Source organism: Dipodomys spectabilis, unplaced genomic scaffold (assembly GCF_019054845.1).
Source record: "Dipodomys spectabilis isolate Male_0828 unplaced genomic scaffold, ASM1905484v1 ptg000351l, whole genome shotgun sequence".
NCBI classification, from domain to species: Eukaryota; Metazoa; Chordata; class Mammalia; order Rodentia; family Heteromyidae; genus Dipodomys; species Dipodomys spectabilis.
This window is the reverse complement of record NW_024871028.1, coordinates 2,643,923-2,653,860: the sequence shown is the minus strand read 5'-3', so window position 1 is coordinate 2,653,860 and position 9,938 is coordinate 2,643,923. Positions and strand designations below refer to the sequence as shown.

At 35.1% G+C, this 9,938-nt stretch overlaps 1 pseudogene; it reads right to left on the bottom strand.

The window, feature by feature from the left end:
• Nucleotides 1-995: 995 nt before the first annotated feature.
• On the bottom strand, nucleotides 996-1,092 carry LOC122095459 (annotated as a pseudogene).
• Nucleotides 1,093-9,938: the final 8,846 nt, after the last annotated feature.

Below are 9,938 nucleotides of genomic sequence, written 5' to 3'. Positions count from 1 at the left end.
AATAATTGTGAATGGCTGGACACCCCTGCACAGTACTTATACATGGAATAATACCACAGTGGCTTCTTTATTTCATCATGATACAGATAAAAGCCCAAACTAAAGGCCTCTTGACCCCCTTGCATCTTGCTGCTGGGAATAGATATAGCAAAGAATTTCTGGATCTCCTTCTGGTGAACCATTATTTCAAACCATGTCTGAAGCACAACTTGGAAGAAGCTGCATTTGATATTGCCAAAAGGATAAGTATGTATTACTACCTCTTTGAAGTTTTGGAAAGCTGTACAAATTGTTCTCCTAAGTCCTAATGATTCAGTTAAGTTTCTTAAATTTCAAAATTGCCAGTCCATCCTATGTGTCCATACAAAATATTTTCACAATACAAAGCAACAGCAATATCTTACTTTAAAAATTCATGGATTCCATGGTATTCTTCCAAGTGAATTGCCTGACTTTGATGTCAAAATATATTCGAGTTGTTTGTATACATCTATAATGATTTCTATAGAGTTTGTGATTTTTTAAATCATAAATAATTTTAACTTATCTGTTGAAATGAGTAATACAGAAAGTAAAGATATTTCTGGTGCATGTCTGAAAAAAGTATATTTAAAAATATTTAGTATTCTGTTTGTGTAATGTCCATAACCTATTTCATTCTCTCCTAGATATAATCCTTTGAATTCGACATTGTTTTATCATATATAGGTTCATTAATAAATATGTCCTTTCAGATTGCATTCCATATAGAAACAGTTTAAGATTCCTTTAATTCCTAGGTCCTTAAAGAATTTTATTTCTTTAGGATAAAATGACAATGTTATCTTATTTCAAAAGTTTTATAAAGGTTATGCTATGTAAAGGAATTTGTAAAAAGTGAAGATTGAATGATGTCAAACTAACTTTTATTTCTATGAATTACATGTATTCTTACACTTGTATATTTGTAATCAACTTTTTAATAACTGTTTTCAATTTCTTGCATCAGAAGAATGAAAAATATGCAATACTTCACAAATTTTCATATCATCCTTGTACAAGAGCCATGTAAATCTCTGTATTGTAATTTGGGTAGACGTGCTGCTGAAGCATGTAGTATCCTGGAAATTTAAGTAGTTAATGATGCAATCTTAAGACTGGCATATATCTTTGGTTGCCTATTTGTAAGAAGGAAACCTTATTGTTCCCAAAATTGCAGTTCATCTTATTTCTGTATAATTCTGTGTATGGTGGAAAAAACTTATATTGTTTGTTCAATTGCTCACATTTGCAATTTTCAATGACTATTTTAAGTCTTTTTCATTTGAAATTGGATCATACTTTGCAGCCTTTATATCTAGGTCCAAAGATGATGGATTTTCAAGTACTTATTTATTAACTGATTTAGCTTTGTGGAGATAATGGAGTCAAAGTAAGCCTTGCTTAAAAGCTACTTCTAAACTTCTGCAGCTTAAAATCTCCTAAATGAGGTCTTACTGGCACAAATGTCTTCCTGACCCTTTATCCTTGCTCCATGTAGGAACAGACCAACCAGAATCTTACCCTGACAGCATAGATTTTCTTATTGGAGCAAAACTAATCTGTTACAAGGGATCATAAAGAGACAAACAGTTCAGACAGTACTGTTCTGACTAGAAGGTATTTTTTCAAAATATAATTGTTTATTACACCCTAACATTTCAAAAGATGCTAAAGCCAAGAAGGTGAAAAAATTGTTCATATGTATGATTACCTAATGTCTTGGCCTGTCTACCATCCAAGCAGGCAGGAACTTACACCACTGATTTTCTATCACCAAATATATTCCATAGCTCCAAAAGAAGTCCATATGTTTCTCCTCGTTATTAGGCCTTAAATTGGTAATGTTTTAATCACAGTGTTTCCTCTTGCCTCTAGGCTGTATATCTCGGAATGGTAAAGCTTTAGCTCTAATTCTACCAAACACTGAGTAGAAGTAATGGAATAATACTTTAAAACCGTTGCCTCTTGTGGCTCAGTGGTAGAGTGCTTGCCTTGCATGCCTGAGGCCCTGGGTTTGATTCCTCATCACCACATAAGCAGAAAGAAAAAAAAACTGTTGCCTTTGATACCCTTACCACAACAGAACAATGCCAATCATTTTCTAATATTATATATTATTATATATTTTATATTTATATGTGCTGATTTTATATTTCACACAGTGAATCTTATTAGAATTAATTGATAATTTGAAAAATTAATTGATATTTATTCCAATAAATAGATTGGAATATAAATAATCAGGATTAGAATATATATTAGAATATAAAAATTATCAATGCAATGTTTTCGGTATAAACTTGTGATAACTTCTAAGTGTTCTTGGTCTTCTGAATTCACATGGTAAAAAAAACAATGTTGTTTGCTTCTAATCTATAAGGGATTTTACTTTGCTGCTCTGTTTATTGTTTTAACTCGCTGGTCCCAAACTGTTTTTCTCCATGTTTCTGAAGCATTCCTACTGATTATACTCAAATTTTTCTGATATGATATCTAAAAGCTATTATTCTTCTACAGGATCCACGGGTCCTAGGATCCCATGTCCCAGTTATCCGCATCATCAGATAACTAAGGCAAGAGTTCTCACCTACATCCATGCAACATGCCAACAGAAAGTAATTGAAGACCCATCTCAATTTCTCATTTTCTATATTTCAGGGCCCCAATTCCTTGAAATGCAGGAATTATCAGTAAGCAATTGGGAAATGCAAGGCAACTTAAAATGCAAGATGAAATCACAAAATGTGAAAGTACAGTAATTCAAACTTTTAATTTTCAGATGACCATCATATATGATTGAACAAGACCACAAATGTCACTAGATCATTTGTAATACCCCTCTCCTAATGATTAATGAATAATTTCATTCCAGCATCAGCAGGCCAAAAAATAGTTCCTGGAACAATAGATCCATATTTGGTCTACCAATGCTAGGAATACTTGACATAGAGGTCAAATATAATTCAGAAAAACATTAATTGAGAAGATCCTTAGTGCTTCAAAACACTGGTACTTCAGTAAAACTTGGTTCTGTAGTATAAAAATGTTGTCATTGTCAAACAAATGATAACCTACATTTAATCTCCTGAAAGTATATTCCTTTTCAAATAAACTTTTAAAAATCACATTTGCCAAATAACACTTTACAAGTAGATGATATTTAGTGACATAAATAGTTTTTCAAGGGTAGGGAGCAAGTTACAATAGAGTTTATTTATTTACCCAGCACTAATGCCAAACAGGTTCATCCATTCATTAAAGTGTAGAAATTATACCCCCCATCATTTGTTTTTTCAGTAGGTGACTTCAAAAATTTGTTAAATAGATCAGCCTCCCATATTTCAAACCAAAACATTAGCTAATAAAGTAAATTTCATCACATACTAAGTACATTTTAAAAAATCACAAATAGTTGCCTTATCATATGGTGTTTTGTTTTCCCTATCTGTCTAACATAGTAAGAAATATGACTTTAAGTCTTGAATACGGGTACTCATCAGAGATTTGACAAACATAAAATCTTTCTTCTACTTCTATCATATTCCTTTATAATAGTAAATTTTAGTTTTCTTCTTTTTCCAAAACTTATTGGTAGTAGAAAATATTATCTCATGTAAAATAAAATAACCACAAACCACAGTGCAAACCCATTTATAAAACTGGTACTTAGGAATACATTCTAAGCATTTTTTAAACTTTCTTGTTGACTACAGTTCATTAAGCTCTTCCAATCATGGGGGCAGTTAAGATCAATGCTAAGGGTTTCGAGCATCTGTTGAGCATTCAGGGAGTGTAACCCATCTTCCTTGACAGCGGCCCGGTATTTTTGGGTCATGGGGGTACCATTGGTTAGGTCGTGCAGATGTTCGGTGGACGTTTTCAGGGAACATGAACTGGGGTTCAATTATAGGCTTGGCTGTCATTGCCATGGTAGATGTGGGGCCTGTGAACACTGTTGTATTACAGGGGGAACAACGAGTTTTTGTTCTTGGGCAAAGTTGGATATCTCTGCCCAAGGATACAAAATTTTCTGAGGAGAATTCCCAGGCTTGCCTAAACAGCCAAAAGAAGTGATTGGGCAGGCTTCCTGTGACTGATAGTGTGGGGGAGGCGGTTGTACAAGCGTAGCTGGCTGGCTCCCTGGGTCACCTGTTAGTGGAAGTTGTTGGTTATCTGTGTTCTTGCTGGAATTGTTTGCTGTGTCACAAGAAAGATGGGAGTGCTAAAGCAGCTTCGCAATTTTCCTTTTGTTCTGTTTCTTCTTGCAGCGAGGTGTTAAATGCTTGCAGAGTTTCCCCTTCTTCTTTCCCTGATAGACAGGCTTGAATAGCTACTACAATGGGGTAAAAGATTAGGGGCAGCTCAGAGCCGTCACGGACTTCCTTTTTATGAACTGCCTGAAGGACGAGGGTCCACCTGTCTGGATCCCAAATGGCCCCGGAGTCAATCCAGGGATACAATTCATTTACTATTTCCCATATTAATCTAGCTTCCTTTTGTAATACTTTTATCTGCCTACTCCGGAGCAGGGCAACAAATGCTTGTGATTGAGGCTCTCCTGCTGCTGGGGGAAGGTTGCCCATGGAGGCACTAATTTTGCACTAGACCCTCGACCGTCCATCTGCAGAAAGCAATCGAGCCACCCGTTGGGCACCATTTGTAGGGCTAGATCTCCAGCAGGAGGTAAGTATGAACGACTCACACAAGGAACACAGGTTGGGAGAACAGGCTTATGCAGGTCTTGTTTATTTCTGCACAAGGGGGGGATTATATAGCCCCAGCATTCCCAACCTCCTGAGTCCTTCCCAGCCAATTACTTAGTGGGGAGTTGATGTAAGGCACTTGTGATGGGCACTGCTTGGTGACAGGCACTGATTGGTCTTCAAGGGCTTGTAAGGAGCAGGACAGCTCATGGCTGGCAAGCTAGGCAGACATGCCTCTGGGTCACATCTCTATTAGCAGGAAGTGTGCTTCAACTGCTACTCTAGCTGACTCAACCAGATCTGACCGGCTCTACCCACACTACATCTTCATGGTTTTCCTTTTAAAACTCTTTTATTTGGATGTGGAATTTATTTTCATGTCTTCATTCAATCTGTTCTGCATTGTAGTGAGCTAAATAGGCTCCGTAAAATCACTTTAGGTAGCAAAAATATTAAGACAATGAATATCAAAAAGTTTGGCCTCCCTCCACTCCTGAAGTACATATGCTTAGCTAGGGCTTCTAAGAATGAGTTTTCTCACCTTTTCAATTTGCTCAATTATTTTCTGATCCCAAAACTTTTTGGCTTATTTAATAAGTGAAGTCCTCAATATTTCATGTTAATAAGGATTTTACATATTGTAAGCTACTAAAAAATGTGAAATCATTGGTTTCAAGTATCCAATCAGATTTTTTTCTGTTGTTCAGTGCTTCAAGTGCAAAGACATTGTGGAAAGTATTAGAAACAGAAAAGTGTAAACCCAATACCTTCTTTCAATGTTGAGGGCACTTTCTCCCTAAATATTTGGACCCAAATTATCTTTTTCAGAGAATTACTGTTTGGTAATTAAAGTCAATTCACAAATTTTGATGTCTTTTTTTTAAAGAACTTTGAATTTAAATTCCACTACAACCTTGTTTCACACAGTAAGAGTAGATTTCCTGGGTAAGGACAATTCTCAAGGGAACCTACAGGATTTATAGAAAGGTTTCTGAGGTTTGTTTAGTGTGAAAATGAGCCATCTTCACCCACATTGCTCCCTCTCCAGTAAGTCTCCATGGATTACTTTGCATGAACGCCTATTTTCCCAGGCAAATTTAAATTTTCATAATAGGCAAAGTTGTTAAAAATTTGAACAAATAAAAATTTACCTGTTATAATTTTAAAACTCTTTTGAAATTCTATTAGAACTGCGAATTCACCAATCCTAACCCCACCTTTACCATGAAAAACAGTTAACATGTTGTTTTCATGATATAGTGTCCATGAAACTATTATTTTCCAGTGGCTTTATTATGTGTATATAAAACCATATAAGCTGATTCTGAGCAAAATGAACTCCCAGATATGAAAATGAGAATATTATTTGCGGTTGTTGTTTTTAATGTGCTATGTGATTTCTGTTTTCTTTGGGGTTTTCAGCTGTGCTTTATTCCCTGCTGTATTTGATTTTGGTAGCCTGTGTATTGTGTATATATTTACGTTAATTAGAGAAGGGAAGAGGAACAAAAAATGGTGAGACAAAGGACAAAGGCAAACCAATGCAATAGCAATACTCACAAGACAATATGTTGTAAATATACATTACAACTTGTGAGGAGTATTGGGGTGAAGGAAAACTGAAGAAAATCAGGGAAGGGGTATCAAGTTTGCAAAGTTATTAATTCATTACCTTAAAATTGCTGTAACCCCACTGTACATCACTTTGACAATAAAATTAAATTTAAAAAATAAGCTGCATGAAATAAAATTTCACTGTATTGGTATAGTAAATATTATTCTTTATGTAGTACCTTTTTCAAAATCAGTACTGTTTGGCGTCTCATTTGAATTAACTATCCTTTTTAATCAGAGGACCATCAACTTGAATGCTATCTGACTAGACAATATTTTCACAATATACTTACCAATATTTTTAAAAAAGAATAAATACAGTACTTTCTCATACTAAAAGCGAAAACAATTTAATTCTATGGAATCCTATGACTTTTAAAAGTAAATAAGTTGTTAAGAAGACAGAATATATGTGTTCTTCAACATTCCAATGGCTAATAACTACTCATTTTCAAATTCAGAAGATTCCATACCTGAGAGATTCAAAACAGTACCGGCTTGCATGTTACATAATTCTGCAATAGATGCATTTTTCCATGGGGTGTTACAGATTGAGAGTCAACAGAAAAATAACCACATTCTGGTTGAGGGTAAAACTATGTACCATAGGTAATAATTCTTCAAGAGTAAGCAATTGTTTATCACAGTAAGCTATTTTTTTATGACCACCAATCCCAATATTTATGACATAGAGTCATCCTAGTCCAACAGTTTTCAAATTTTAGGGTGCACCTCAAACTTCCCTTAATTCACATCATGAATAGCTTATCTCTATTGTGAAAAAAATACAACTCTGCTAATGTGATGCCATTCATGTTTTGGAAAGAACACCACAATAAACTGGGTTGCATCATTTTCCCCACACTGTTATTCTTGAGATGGGAACACTTGCAAATATTATTTATATTTATACTTTTTTAACTATCATATAAATTCTGGATGCTAAGGTCAGAAGATTACAGTTCAAAGCCCATCCAGGCAGGAAGATTCCCTAGATTCTTATCGTATAAACTTATCAGCAAAAGTCAGACACAAGTGGCATTGAGGTTGAAGGGGGAGAGCACGAGCCTTGAGCATAAACAGGCTCAGACACAGTGTCCAGGCCCAGAGTTCAATCCCTAGGACAAACCAATAAAACAAAAACAAAAATAAAAAGAAACCTCAAAACTAACATTTTTCTCATTGTATACAGTGGCAAATAATTAAGGAAATTGCTTCCTGTGTTACATACAGGTAGAAGAAAGTAGATGTCACATGATTATTCTCTTCATACCATGTTATAACAAAGACTCCAAAAATTGCTCTTATTCTAATTTTATAAATTAATATCATCAATTTTTGGCAACTCTGTCTACACCATTCACATTATCATTTTATACATTAATTATTGGAATTATCTATTAACTAACTTCTAATTATAACTCTCTTGAAAGAATATTCTAGGCAAATAGAATGCAAAATCATTTGTGAATTTGTCAATTAAACCCTCTACTTAAAAAAGAAATTTTAGCATCCGATAGAATATGAAATTAAAAACAAAATCAAAATATTTATTTTAAATCTAAATTCTAATTTAGCAAGATCTTCAAAATCCTACATTAGACGAACTTTTCTATTTTTCTAGGCTTAAGTTGTTGTAATCCTACATCATTTCTTTGAGATACAACAGAATGATGATTATTTACTTTTTCAAATTTTGGATGGGAATCATGAGTCATTTTGCATCTATGAATGATCTGTAATGAAGAGAGAATTTAAAACACAAGTGAGGATTAAGTATGAGTTGCATTTCAACAGAAAATTTGACTTCTCAAAACATAGTGACAAAATTAGCCCAAACATCCAGTTATGTATTCCTTTCTGGTTTGTTTTTTTTTATTAAGACAAAATTATACTACCTGGTCCAGGGAAGGTATCACTATGTAATTCCACTGTCTAGTCTCCTGTCTTAATCTCAGTGCTAGAATTCTAGGCTTGTATCACATTGCCCTGCCATTGTTTCTTGGTTTATTTAATCTAGATACAGACTACCAATTCTGAACTTCTCAAGGGATATTATACACCATAGTGACTGTTCAGACTGCTTATCTATTATTTTCAAAGATGTTCTCACACTTGACACAGGATATGAATATTTTCAAATGCACTTGCGGGGTCTCTGATTCATTCCTCCATGGATGCGATCCCTATAATAATGATTAATTGACTCTCTTACTAAGTCTGGACAGTACCTATGTAATATTCTCAAACTTTTTTGAAGGAAGTTCACTTGAGGACTTTCTAATATTAAAAATTATCCCTTGATTCGAGTTTTAATCAGGATATATATTCTGTTGTTTTCTAACTTTTCTACACATTCTGAGAGTTGTTTCATTTGTGTATTTGTGTGTGCACATATAAGTGCCTCTGTGTGTTTGTGTATGTTTCTATGTATGCATGCAAAAGCCTCAACCTCTTATTCGGCAATCTTGCTCATAACTGGTATTCCACCACCTGAGCCATTCTTCCAATCCAGCTTTTGGCTGCTTTATTATATGTACTGTTGGAAAGACTGTTCTGCCCAAGCTGGATGCAAACTGAACTTCCCAGACTCCTTTTCATTCTAAGGTTTTATTTCTCCAGGAGTATCAACTTTTAAACTACAAACATTTTTGTGAGGGTAATGTCTAAGCTGTAGCCCAGATTTTTAACTCAAGAATTCTTTTTTTGTGTGTGTTTTGGTGGGGGGGGTCCGCTCATGGGGCCTGAACTCTGGGCTTGGGCGCTGTCCCTCAGCTCTTCATCTCAAGGCTAGCACTCTACCACTTGAGTCACAGAGCCACTTTTGGCTTTTTTCTTTTTTGCTTATGTGGTGCTGAGGAATCGAACCCAGGGCCTCATGCATGCAAGGCAACTTCTCTACCCCTGAGCCACTTTCCCAGCCCCTAACTCAAGAATTCTTATAAAGATAGATGAACACACACATTACTTATCCTCAGTTACACTGTTAGAAATGTGATTTAAGCTGGGTTGTGGTGAGATATGAGGACTGGGGTTCAAAGACAGCCCAGGTATGAAAGTCCCAGAGACTCTTTTCTCCAATTAACTAAAAGAAAACTGGAAATGGCACGGTGGATAAAGTGGTAGAGCATTAGCCTTGAGCTGAATAGAAGAGAGACAGCTCGCAGGCCCAGAGTTCCAGTGCCAAGACCACCGCCCACAAAAAAATATACATATACAAGTGAAGAAAAAAAAAGAAATGTGATCTTAGCCACCAGTTCATTGCTAATATAATCCCTGCTCTCACAAGATGGACATTTTTTTTTTCAGTTAAATCCATGCTCATGTATCTGACTTGCTTTGGGAACAATATTATTCTTCCATTCTACTTTCTACAAAATTGCATGATTAGCAAGCATGATTTAGAATGAGAGTGGCCTCATAATTCATGTTCCATATAGGAGTCTTGCTTTCTGTATATCACTCCCATAAATCTACATACTGGACTTGGCTTTATTGTTTCAATGTTGTCTTATTTGTAGTTTGCTATATTGTATTGAAGCCTTATACTTAAACACAGAACTTCTCTTTCTCCTATTATTGCTATTGATTCCCTTACTG